Below are 12,276 nucleotides of genomic sequence, written 5' to 3'. Positions count from 1 at the left end.
TATCGTGTGTACCTGCAGGCGCAGAAGCCTCAGTCTTGCCCAGCTGTGGGAGGCCCGGAGGAGTCCTGGGCAGCTCTTGGGGAGCCAGGAGAAATCCTACAACAGCATAAGAGGATGGGGCCGGGTGGAAGAGTTGGGGTGACTCAGCTTGTCCCCATAGCTCAGTGCTCTGCATTCCTGCCCCTCAACAACAACAACAACAAAACAGAAAAAAGAAAAACAGAAAGAAAAAAAGAAAGAAAGAAAGAAAGAAAAGAAGAAAGGAAGAAAGGAAGGGGAAAAAATCTGGTTTGCCAGGTATAGTGGCATACCCCCGTGGTCCCTCGGTTCGGAGGCCGAGGACAGAGAATCACTGCAAGTTTGAAGTCAGGTGATCTCTCCCTGGTCTCCATGCTGGGGAATTTCAGGCTAGCCTGAGCTACACAGGGAGACCCTGTCTCAAACAAAACGCAATGAGCTCTGGCTTCCTTCCCCTTCCCAGGGGTCTGGCTGACCGACTTGCCCTAGAAAGGGTGAGGATGAGGCACACCAAGAGCTCAGACGATCCCAATGGGTGGCAGCCAGCGTGCGTGTGTGTGTGTGTGTGTGTGTGTGTGTGTGTGTGTGTGTATGTGTGTGTGTGTGTGGAGGGCTGAGGGACAGCCTGAGTAAAGGGCCTGAGAACGTCCGCGTCACTGGCTCATTTCAGACAGCAGTCAGGCCACAGGAGCAGGGATGCTATCCTCTGTGGAGACCCAGGGCCTCCCCCTCTTCCAGGCCACCAGGGCACCCTCCCCGTCCAGTCTCCTTAACGTTGCTGGGGACCCTGTGCGTGTCCCCCTGGTCACGTGTACTGTCCTGGAGGATGTCTTGCTGCTGTGGTGACTGTGCCTGCATCCCCTCCCGTTCTCGCACAGCCTTCCTGTAACTGCCTGTCTTTTTTTGTAGTTTCTGATGTTTGTAACCAGACACAGCTGTGTCATTAAACAGGTCCGTCCTTCCTGGGTCTGGTCTGTTCTTTTCCGCCCCGGGAGCCCTGCCTTCACCTCTCTTCTCCCACCAGAGATTCTAGATAAGGGCATTTTCATCTGAAACAACCCCCCCCCCCCCGGGCTGGCCCTAGCTGACCCTGGGCCACTCTGGGTGTTGAGACTGAAGATCGCCTGGTGGCTAAGAAGGGAGCCAGGACGTGGAGCAGGGGATGGGTCCGTCTTATTAACAATTCAGAGAAGCCAGACCTATTTGGTGGTTTACAGCTGTCTCATCAAGGCTACTCAGGAGGTTGAGGCATGGGGGGGGGTAGGGCTGGGAGTCGCAAGTTTAAAGCCAACCTAGGTAACTTAGTAAGACCTTATCTCAAAATAAAAAACAAAGAAGGCTGAGGATGCCGGGCACTGGTGGCCTGGTGCACACCTTTAATCCCAGCACTCAGGAAGCACAGGCAGGCGGATCTTTGTGAGTTTGAGGCCAGTCTGGTCTACAGAGAGAGTTCCAGGACAGGCTCCAAAGCGATACAGAGAAGCCCTGTCTTGGAGAAGGAGGAGGAGGCAGCTGGAGGCACCGCTCAGTGAAAAAGCTCTGGCCTGGCTTTCCTTCACCAGGCTCTAGGCTTAATCTCCAGCACCTCCACTAGGGGATAAAAAAGTCAGTGTCTCTTGGGCTTTGTCCTGGAAATTTAGCAAGGACAGGGTCAACGTGGAATGAAGGGCAATGCCAAAGCTGACTTGGTAACACACTCGGTCACCCCAGCACTAAACAGGCTGAGATTGGAGGAGGACAACCTGGGCAACACCATGAGTCCCACCTCAGAAAAGAGAGGGAGGGGAGAGGATGCGGGGAGGAGGGGGCCTCGTGTCCAGATCCCTTCTGTGCACTAGTCACATAGCCAAAGCCTTGACCTTCTTCTAGGCCTGCACACTGGACATCCCTCGCTGGATGCTGAATGCAGGTCCTGATGCTGCAAGCGGTCAGCCCTTGGGCCCTGCAGAAAGGGAGCCTGCTGGAATCAGCTTTCAACCTTGAGCTCTCAGCCTAGACTCTCTTCCCAAGCTCCACTGGGCCAAGCCTGTCCATCCCCCATGGCCATGGTCACAACAGCAGCTTCAAGTCCCTGAGGAGGGATCAAGGAGGTCATCACGGGGGGGGGGGGGGATACAGGGAAACAGGAAACAGCCTCTGCCCCTGGGGAAGGCTTCAGGCTGTCTGGAAGGACTCAGCCGACACAGGCAAAAGTCTTGTCTCCCAGCCCGCGCGCTTGAATGTGAGCCGTGCCTTCCTTTATCTCCTGGGCCTGGCACAGCAGAATCCAAGCTGGAAAGCCAAAGAATAAATAAATAGCAGCCTTAGAAAGCAGGACAAGCTCACGGGCCAAGAGTAAGCTGTGAAATGAAGGAGGGTGCTGGGTGCTGGGAGGGCGGCACAGGCCAGACCTTTCCAGGGATGGAGTGCGCCAGACTGGTGGCCTCCCAGCCTGCTGTGTGACTCTGGGCCAGACACTGAGAACCTGAATTTTAAAGCAGGAAGCCTGGTGTGGTGGTGCTCCCAGATCCTGGGAGGTTAAGGGAGGAGGATGGAGAGTTCGAGACCAGGCTGGACTACACAGCAAGACACCGTCTCAAAGAGAAAAATATCAGCTTCATTAAGCAAAAGTCTCGTCTTGCAAGGCAGGGCTGGCTGGACACAGAGGGCTGGGAGAAGATGCTAAGGATGAGATGCTAAGCAGAATCCTGTGCGAGAAGTTGGGATGAGAGGGACAGGGGTGATCCCTGGCGGTCTGGGCCCAGCCAGAGCTGGCTGGTGGGCTATCAGAGGGTCCTGATGGGGCATCTGAGGCCATGAGGGGGATCGTTCCTGAGAAGACCTCCCCACAGTCGTTTTGAGAATGGCGTAGGTGGAAGACTCTCCCCACTTCCTACCTTCAATAGAGGACGTGGGCCATCACCTCCACCCGCTAGGGATGAGGGTGGAAGGGGGCAGGATTCTGGTGGCTGGGTTTTAAGCCAGAGGCAGGGGCAATGTCTGGGCTTTGAATGTCTGGGGCACAGAACAAACACGCAGTCCGCCTTCTTATTGAAAAGCCGAGCAACTGGGTCAGCTCCCCTGGTGAGCTCAAGCTGAGAGCCATCGGGGTGTGGGCAACCAAAGGGGGGTGCGTTGCGAGGAGACGGCAGCCTCTTCTGCCGAAGAGGCCAGCAGTACAGCCTCACAGTGACCCCTGCTGGATGCAGCTGGAACTTCACCCAAAGAAGCAACCATCTATAGCTCGCCAGCTTCCGGGCAGATGGAGGTGGGGGGGGGGGTAGTACGGGTTCGGAGTGGGGAGAGCAGCGGATTGGTTCTGAAAGGGATGCAGCCTTACTGAAACCGGAGACAAAAACAAAAGTGGACATGCCTAAACAACACGAAGTATCTTCCCGCGGTTACCAAGTGGAAAAAGTTGATTGATAAAGGAAGGTGTTGGCACCAGATAACACAAATCTACAATCCCAGCATTTGGCAAACTGAGGCAGGAGGGTGCTGAGTTTAAAACCAACCTTGGCAAATGCATAGTGAGTTCCAGGCCAGCCAGGGTTATGTAGGACGACATTCTCTAAACAGACAAGACAGACAAACGGGAGACGTCTTCCTCACTTGGGTGCTTGCCTGGCAAGCACAAGAATCTCAATCCAATACCAAGGACCCAGGAAAAAAGCTAGGTCCGTGGGGCTTGCCAGCTAGCCTCCCCTAAAGGTGAACCCCGGGTCCCAGGGAAGAGCCTGACTCAAAACAGAGTGGAGAGATAACACCGGAGGTTGACACCTGACCTCCAGATGCATACAGAGAAAGAGCAAGAGAGGCAACCGCTTTAAATGCAAAAAGGCATGAGCCGCCACGGCCCTACTGGCATTTTCTTGATTAATGATAGATGTGGAAGGGGTCAATCCTCTGTGAGCTGCGCCACCCCTGGGCACTGAAAGAAAGCAGTCTGAGCACGCCATGGAGAGCCAGCCAGTGAGCAGCTCCCTCCAAGGCCTCTGCACCAGCTCCTGCCTCCAGGCTCCTCTCCAGTCCCTGCCCTGACTTCCTTGCATTGTTTTAGTTTTTAATCCTGGCTGGCCTGGAACTCCATCTGGTAGACCAGCTGGCCTCAAATTCACAGAGATGCTCCTGCCCCTGCCTCCCAAGTGCTGGGGTCAAAAGCTCTGCTGCCGCCCGCCGCTGCCACCGCCTGGCCTGACTTCCCTTTATGACTGATTAAAAGAAACTCTTTGCTCCCCAGGCTGCTTTCAGTTTACCACGGCTGGCAGGAGAAAGTAAACTACAACAGGGTTCCTCCCCTCGGGGGATGGCTGACAGAACACCAGTTTGTTCTCCATCACTTTCCCTGGATCTGCTCTGCCTCAGGTCTGCCCCAGAGAAAGACAGGCCCAGGGTAGGGAGAGCGAGGGTTCTCCTGCTGTGGTGGTTTAAGAAGACAGCAACGGCACGCTTCAGGCCGACCCCCACCTGGCTTCAGCTTCACACGGTTCTTGGAGCAGGCTGTGAGGGAGTCCTGCGCCTGTTCTACCAACAGCTTTGAGCAAGGCCAGAAGTGAAGCCTGTGGCAAGCAGGTGCTGAGCAGTCAACACTGCAGCCACCAACCTCAGACCTTGCCAAGAATGGAGGGTAGTGTCCAGCCACCTGGGCCACGTGCTGGCCTCTCTGTCAGGGCCTCCACATAGTTCTCTAGCAAAGCCTCAGAGGGAGGTCAGTCCTCCATACCCCAGCCTCGGCGAATCTACTCTGCCCCATGTCTAGATACCAACAAATGCATTTCAGAAAGAGGGGAGGGGGAGGAAGGAAGGGAGGGAGGGAGGGAGGGAGGGAGGGAGGGAGGAAGGGAGAGAGGGGGGAGAAAGGGAGGAGGAAGGAAGGGAGGGAGGGAGGGAGGGAGGGAGGAAGGGAGGGAGGAAGGGAGGGAGGAAGGGAGGAAGGGAGGGAGGGAGGGAGGGAGGGAGGAAGGGAGGGAGGAAGGAAGGGAGGGAGGAAGGGAGGAAGGGAGGGAGGGAGGGAGGGAGGGAGGAAGGGAGGAAGGGAGGAAGAAAGGGAGGGAGGGAGGAAGGGAGGGAGGGAGGGAGGGAGGGAGGGAGGGAGGAAGCCTTCCTTAAGTGCTTGCTTTCCTAGTGGAAACATAACAGCAATCCCAATACCAGTAACCAAACTGCAATCCCAATACCAGTATGAAACAGCCCCGATCATCCCACGTCCCGTCCCATGCAGCGTCCAAGGAGGCCAAAAGGGGGTGTTGGATCCCCTGGAACTGAGTTACAGACCCTTGTGAGCGACTATGTGTGTGCTGGGAACCAAACTCTGGTTCTTTGCAAGAACAGCAAGTACTCTTGGCCTCTGAACCATTTCTGGGCTTTTGTGGACTGGAACACAGGTCCCTACCAGACCAATCCCACTGCAACAGCCTCAGCTCTCTCTACCACGGGGCAATAATCTCCTCTCCAATGAAAAGGCTGCTCTGGTCTCCTTTCCAGAACCTTCCTCTACAGCCTTTCTGTGACAGGCACAAGCCCAAGTCAATACTGTGGTGGCCATACCTTGGGAAGTTTGAGAAAAGCCCATCTCTCAAGACCCTTGGCCCTAGGGGTTAAGAGATAGCTCACTGGCTGCTCTTCCAGAGAACAGGGTTCAATTCCCAGCACCCACATGGAGCTCACAACTGTCTGTAACTCCAGTTCCAGGGGACCCGACACCTTCACACAGACACACGCACAGGCAAAACACCAATGCACATGAAATAAAAGTTAAAAAAAAACAAAAACAACCTTGGTCCTGACTCATCGCTTTTGACACTTGGGGCTTGAGGCTGGATGGTCATGTGACCAGGCTCTGGCCTGCAAGGGGGGCAGGGTCAGTGCTTGGACAGGGGTGCAGCTGTGGAGATGGCAGAAACTGCACATCCAAGAGTCATTTTCTGCTGTCGCTGCTGACAGGTTCTCACTGTGTAGCCCAGGCTGGCCTTGAACTTATGACCCTGAAATGATAAGATCACACAAACCCTCCGGCCGTGACACTGAGCTTTGAGACTACATTTTGAAGCTGACCCAACAGGATTGCCTGATGCGATGCGTTTCCGTGTGGGCGGAAGGGGTAACAGTGGGTGGTGGCGGAGACTCCAGGATCACTGTTTTCCAAGGGGAATAGGCAACAAGGCAGTCTGCACACGAATTCTGCTGTGTGTTGTTAAGCACATGGTGGGCAGAGACTGTTGGATACCCCAACCACAAGCATCTCAGAGGTGCCAAGGCTAGAACTGCAGCTCAGAACTGGATGAGCGATGTAGGGTGTGGGAATCAGGGTTGCTGGCTCAGGGGTGGATGGGAGAAGAGGGAGGAGGAGGAGGACGGGGAAAGGGCAGAAGCCATGAAGCTGTAGGAAGCAGCCAGCTGTGTCAGCTCTCCCAGTCCACTGCTTTGAGGACAGATGGCAAGGCGGGGCCTGGGGACCTGACAAGGCTGCTCTGGCGGAGAGGAAGCCTGCTTGGAAGGGGTTGAGGGTGAGCCCAAAGCAGAGGTGAGCCCAAGAACACACCGGTGCAGAGGCAGGCTGCAGCAACAAGAAAGGATCCCTGATCCAGAGACGGGTGGAGAGGAATTAGCGGGGCAGGTGGCAAGGGGGGACGTCCACAAACGCCCATCCGGGCATTGATAAAATCTACCAAGTACCGGAAGCGTGTAAACCTCGGGAATCTACCACTCATGGTTTGGGAGAGCAGGAAGATCAAGGAGCCCATGTGGTGTGTCCAGTGAGTGAGGGCTCACTTCCCAGCTGATAGGTGTTCCTCCCCTGTCTGCAGGCGGGAGTGGGAGGGGTCTGACAAGCTCTCTTTTTTATCTGTTTGTTTGGGTTTTAAGGCAAAGTTCTAGGCTGGCCCTGAACTTATTATGTAGTTGAGGATGGACTTGAACTCCTGATTCCCAACTGCAGGCAAGCACCACCATGCCTGATGCAGGGTCTCTTTTATAGGGCCTCAATCTGCCCAGCATGATGGCTCACACCCACAATCCTTGTACTTGGGCGGCTTGGCCATAGGTTCAAGGCCAGCCTGGGCTACATACTAAGTACCAGGACAGTCTGGGCTCTATAGCAAAAACAGAATCTTTACATACACAGTGTTCCGCCTGCATGTGTGCTTGCAGGCCAGAAGAGGGCACCAGACCTCACTACAGACAGTTGTGAGTCACCGTGTGGGTGCTGGGAATTGAACTCTGCACCTCTGGAACAGCAGCCAGTGCTCCTAACCACTGAGCCATCTCTGTAGACCCTTAGAAATATTTTTAAATGTATACTGTTTTGTCTGCATGTGTGTCTGTGTACAGTGTGTGTTCCTGGTGCCCCCAGAGATCAGAAGAGGGTGATTAACAGGCGTGAGTGCTCGGAATGGAACCCAGTCCTCTACAAGAACAGCCAGTGTTTCTAACTGCTGAGCCATCTCTCCAGCCCAACAATCCTTTAGATTTTTATGTGCAGCTTTAGCGGTTTGGCAGAATTTTCAAAGGTGTGATAAGATTGCTACAGGAAATCTAGGGAAAAGGAAACCACACAAGGATCATATCCAACAAGCAGGCAGACTACAGCCTGAAGATCTGGAGTTGTCAGGGTCCGGGTTAACAGAAATTCTTCATGAAGCCTCGGGGCTGGGAGTGACAGGTGTAGCAGAATCCTTCCCTCCATTCCTTGGCCTTCTGCACATTCCCAGAATTATGCTATATACATGCACTTTGCGTCAAGTCAGGATCATGTCACACCTACTGGCTCTTGAGGAAAGACATCTCCCAGGACCAAGCAGTGAGGAGGTTTATATCCAGGGTGTGCGGATGATAACAGCATCTAGGGGCTGGGGAGATGGTTTTGTTGGTGGCCACACAAGCGTGAGGACCTGAAGTTAAGCCCCAGAAGCAACTCAAACACTGAGTGCAACAGCACATGCCTATAATCCAGTGTTGGAGACACAGGAAGGTCAAAGGTGTTGCTGGCCAGCCAATCCAGTGGCACTGACAAGCTCCACGTTCAGTGAAAGCTCTTGTCTCAAAATAAGATGGACAGTGTCTTGGATGGGGTCTCTATTGCTGTGAAGTGTCACCATGACCATGGCAACTCTTACAAAGGAAAGCATTTAATGGGGTGGCTTATAGTTCAGAGGTTCTGTCCATTACCATCATGGTAGGACATGGCGGTGTGCAGGCAGACACGGTGCTGGAGAAGGAGCTAAGAGTCCCACATCTTGATCTGAAGGCAACAGGAAGCAAACTGAGACACTGGGCGTAGCTTGAGCATATATGAGACCTCAAAGCCCGCCTCCACACTGACACACTTCCTCCAACAAGACCACACCTGCTCCAATAAGGCCACACCTCAAAATAGTGCCGCTTCCTATGAGCCAAGCATTCACACACGTGTGAGTCTGTGGAGGCCGTATCCATTCAACCCACCACAGTGACGAGGGAAGATGTGGTGTTCTGACCTCATCCCCAGCATGCACGCCCTCTGCGGTGGTTTGAGAATGTCCTCATAGGCTCATGCATTGGGACATTTGGTCCCCAGTTGGTGGATACTGTTTGGGGAGGCTTAGGAGGTGTGGCCGTGTTGGAGGAAGTGTGTCATTGGAGGTGGGTTTCGAGAGTTAAAAGACTCCTCGAGGCATCATTTCAGGGCTCTCTCTGCTTAGTGTTTATAGTAAAGGATGTGAGCTCAGCATCCTGCTCCAACCATCTTGCCTCCACTCTATCATCATGGACTCATCCCTCTGGAACCCAAATAACCTTTTTCTTCCTCAAGCTGCCCTGGCCGCAGTGTTTTATCATAGCAATGGAAAAATACAGAGACATGCACACAGGCGTACACAGGAAAACCATAAAGCAGAAATAGTGTATCTCCATAGCAGCACATTACCAAAGTTAGCCTGGGTTGAGACAGATTCCAGGCCAGCCAGGGATCTGAAATGATTTAAAAGATGGGCATGTGGTACACTCAGCACTCAGGAGTCAGAGACAGGCAGGTATCTGTGCATTCAAGGCTAACACGGTTTACATAGCGAGTTCCAAGCCAACCAGCAAGGTGTACGCAGTCTCAACAAAAATACAAACACAAACACTAACTACTGGAGAAGAGCTAGTTGTGGGGACTGACGGAGGAAGGTCCCCTTCCGGAACCGTGGCCTGAGTCATGGCCCTGGTTTGTGTGGAGAGGGGCCAGTTCAAGACAGGACTGTGCTCAACAACTCAGGCTTCATTTGTCCCCGAGAGATGGAAATGGCTATATTTCAGCGGACCACCCAGAAGGAGCCATTGGGAGGGCCAGGCGGACTTGTCCACATGTGGAATCAACTAGCAAGCAGTTTAGCATTTTACACCTGGAACCCCTATGCTCAGGGGGCTGAAGCAGGAGAATGGAGACCCCTCCGCCCCCAACTGGAGTTATAGACAATTGTGAGCCACCATTTGGGTTCTGGGAACTGAACCCAGGTCATCTGTAAGAGTCACAAGCACTCTTAATCACAGGGTCACCTCTCGACCCCTGAAACATAAACTTTGCTCAGTGGTCTCACTTAAGATGTTTTTCTTAGGCCAGGTGTGGTAACAGAAGTCCTTAATCCCAGCGGTAGGTGGAGTTCTGTGAGTTCAAGGTTAGCCTGGTCTATGTAGTGAGTGCAGGTCTGTGTAGAGAGGTCTTTAAAAGAGAGAGAAAGAGATGTTTTCTTTTTTTCTTTTTCTTTTTGAGACAGGGTTTCTCTGTGTGGCTTTGGAGGCTGTCCTGGAACTCGCTCTGTAGACCAGGCTGGCCTTGAACTCACAGAGATCTGCCCGACTCTGCCTCCCGAGGGCTGGGATCAAAGGTGTGCGCCACCCCTGTCCAGCTTCATAATTTTCAAATATGTTTTACGATGAAGGTTAGAGGACAGTTTCCAGGAACCGACCCTCCTTTTCCAGCCTGTAGGTCCCAGGGATCAAACTCGGGTCGTCAGGCTTGACGACCAGCAGCAGCGCAGAGTGCACTCAGACAGATGCGTTCAAAGGGAGACTCGCTGTAGTTTCACAGCTAGCATTTCACAGCTTGAATTTAGACCTCAGCCTGTAATGTTCTCACCAGAGCAACCAAACGCCAGCCGCACAAAACCAGCTCGACCGGTTTATTTCGTTTCATTCTGCAACACTCCAGGGAAGCCTGTGGCTTCCTCTACATCTACACTTCTATACCCAAGGATGCCGTCATCCTGTAAGAGCGCCTCTGACTTTAAAACAGGGGCTGGGAGTGGCTCGGTTGCTTGCCTAGCTTAAGCGCAGCCCTGGGTTCCATCCCCACCCTTCAGGAACGGAATGACAGAGGTGTTGCTGTCCCGGCCCCCTCCCCCCCTCCCCATAGTCTCAAGTATTTGAATATTTGGTACTTACTTGGTGGAGCTGTTTGGGTAGATTTAAGAGGTGTGGCCTTGCTGTTGCTGGGGGAGGTTATGTCACTGGGGGTGTACTCTGAGATTTCAAAGGCTGGCCCTGTTCCAGGCTAGCCCACTCTGCTTCCTAATTGTGGCTTAAGAGATGAGCTGGAGTCATTTATTACTTCAGCGCTAATTTTCAATCCAAAAATATCAGTTAAGTACCAAATCCAAACACTGGTTTCCAATAGAACAGGTTATTTTATACAAATTAATGTCATTTCAAAAAAATTGAAAAAATTTTTTTGAGACAAGGCTTCTCTGTATTGCTTTGGAGCCTGTCCTGGGACCCTGGAACTCACTGTGTAGACCAGGCTGGCCTAACTCACAGAGATCCACCTGCCTCTGCCACCAACACCTGGCTTGTCATTTCAAATTCTACAACTTCTCTCTCAGATTTATTTATTTACAATTATACAGCGCTACATGTATGTCTGTATGCCCGAAGAGAGCACCAGATCTCATTATAGGTGATTGTGAGCCACCATGTGGCTGCTGGGAATTGAACTCAGGACCAGTGCTCTTAACCTCTGAGCCATCTCTCCAGCCCTACAACTTCTCTCTCTCTCTTTTTTTTTTTTTTTTTAAAGTGAGTTCCTCACGTGGTTCTAGTTTGCAGCTGCAGGCAACTGTGCTCTAGCTGGTCTAAGGCCAGGTAGTGGTCCAGGATCTGAAAGGCACTAAGATTCTATATAAGGAGATGAGATCAACACCAATTTCTTCTAACAAACCCGAGAACCGTCCACAGGAACACAAGACTCTCCACTCAGCGCCCTAGAGCCCATGCCCCTCAAAGGATCACTTAGAAGTTTTCCATCTTTTGTTTTGATCAAAAGCCACAGCCTTACCCCGGTTCATTAAAACATTAAATGAATGAAATCTACCTGGAATAGTTGTAGCTTTTAAATGACAAATACAAATGGTGTCATCTTGGAGAATGCTCGGGGCCCGGTAGCTGGACCCACATTTCCATCATCATTTTTCCTCGGCCTCGGCCGCCCTTGGTGTCCGCATGCTCGCACGCTTTCAATTCTTCAAACTCGGCGTTCAGTTTCTGTATCGCCCATTCCATTGCTTCTCGGCCTTTGTTAGCGTTGGAAGATGAGGCGCTTGCCTTGAGTCCCTCGGTAGCTGCTGAGGCTGACCCCTTTCACAGTGATGACTGACAGTTTCCTCCGGGTCGTGTGGGCGTGGCTTGTAGCCTCTGGCCTACTGAGGTCCTGTTTGTAAATGAGATGCTAGTGGACCTGAGCTCCATTGTCTTCTTTACCTCTTTACCGGGTCAACCACCGAGTGTTCTCGCGGGTTTATTTTCATTCTTGCTGCACCAATAAGGGACTTAACGGAAGGCTGGACTCACTGTGCTGAGGAGCCTGTGGCTGTGCAGCTTTCCACAGGGATCCACATGTCGGTCCATCATGTTAACGCTGAACATACTTGCTTGGGTTCTTGGGGTTTGGGTATTTCTGCATTGCTGCCGTGGTAACCATTTCCCATGTTGGGAGGGAGGAAGACACGCTCCAAAGTCCAGATCTTCATAGTGCCAGCCCAGTGTCCCACGGTGGCGGGGATGATGAGGGACAGAAGTTCACCGGCCCCTCCCAGTTGGGCAGGTGGGGCTTGCAGCTCCATGCTCATGAGCTGGGTGTCCTGGCACGCCTTTAGTCCCAGCACTAGGGAGGCAGAGGCAGGCAGCTCTGAATTTGAGGCCAGCTTCTCCTACAGAGCGAGTTCCAGGACAGCCAGGGTGTTACAGAGAAACCCTGTCTCAAACAAACAACAGAAAAAGAGGGTCAGTACTCTGTGAAATTCCCTTTATTAGTTGTGGTTCTCTAGA

At 52.8% G+C, this 12,276-nt stretch overlaps 1 pseudogene; it reads right to left on the bottom strand.

Annotated features, from left to right (window-relative positions):
• Window positions 1-11,364: 11,364 nt before the first annotated feature.
• On the bottom strand, window positions 11,365-11,978 carry LOC127221146 (PRELI domain containing protein 3B-like; annotated as a pseudogene).
• Between the last annotated feature and the right edge of the window lie 298 nt (window positions 11,979-12,276).

Source organism: Phodopus roborovskii, unplaced genomic scaffold (genome assembly GCF_943737965.1).
Source record: "Phodopus roborovskii unplaced genomic scaffold, PHOROB, whole genome shotgun sequence".
NCBI lineage: Eukaryota > Metazoa > Chordata > Mammalia > Rodentia > Cricetidae > Phodopus > Phodopus roborovskii.
This window is presented reverse-complemented; position numbering and strand designations above follow the sequence as displayed.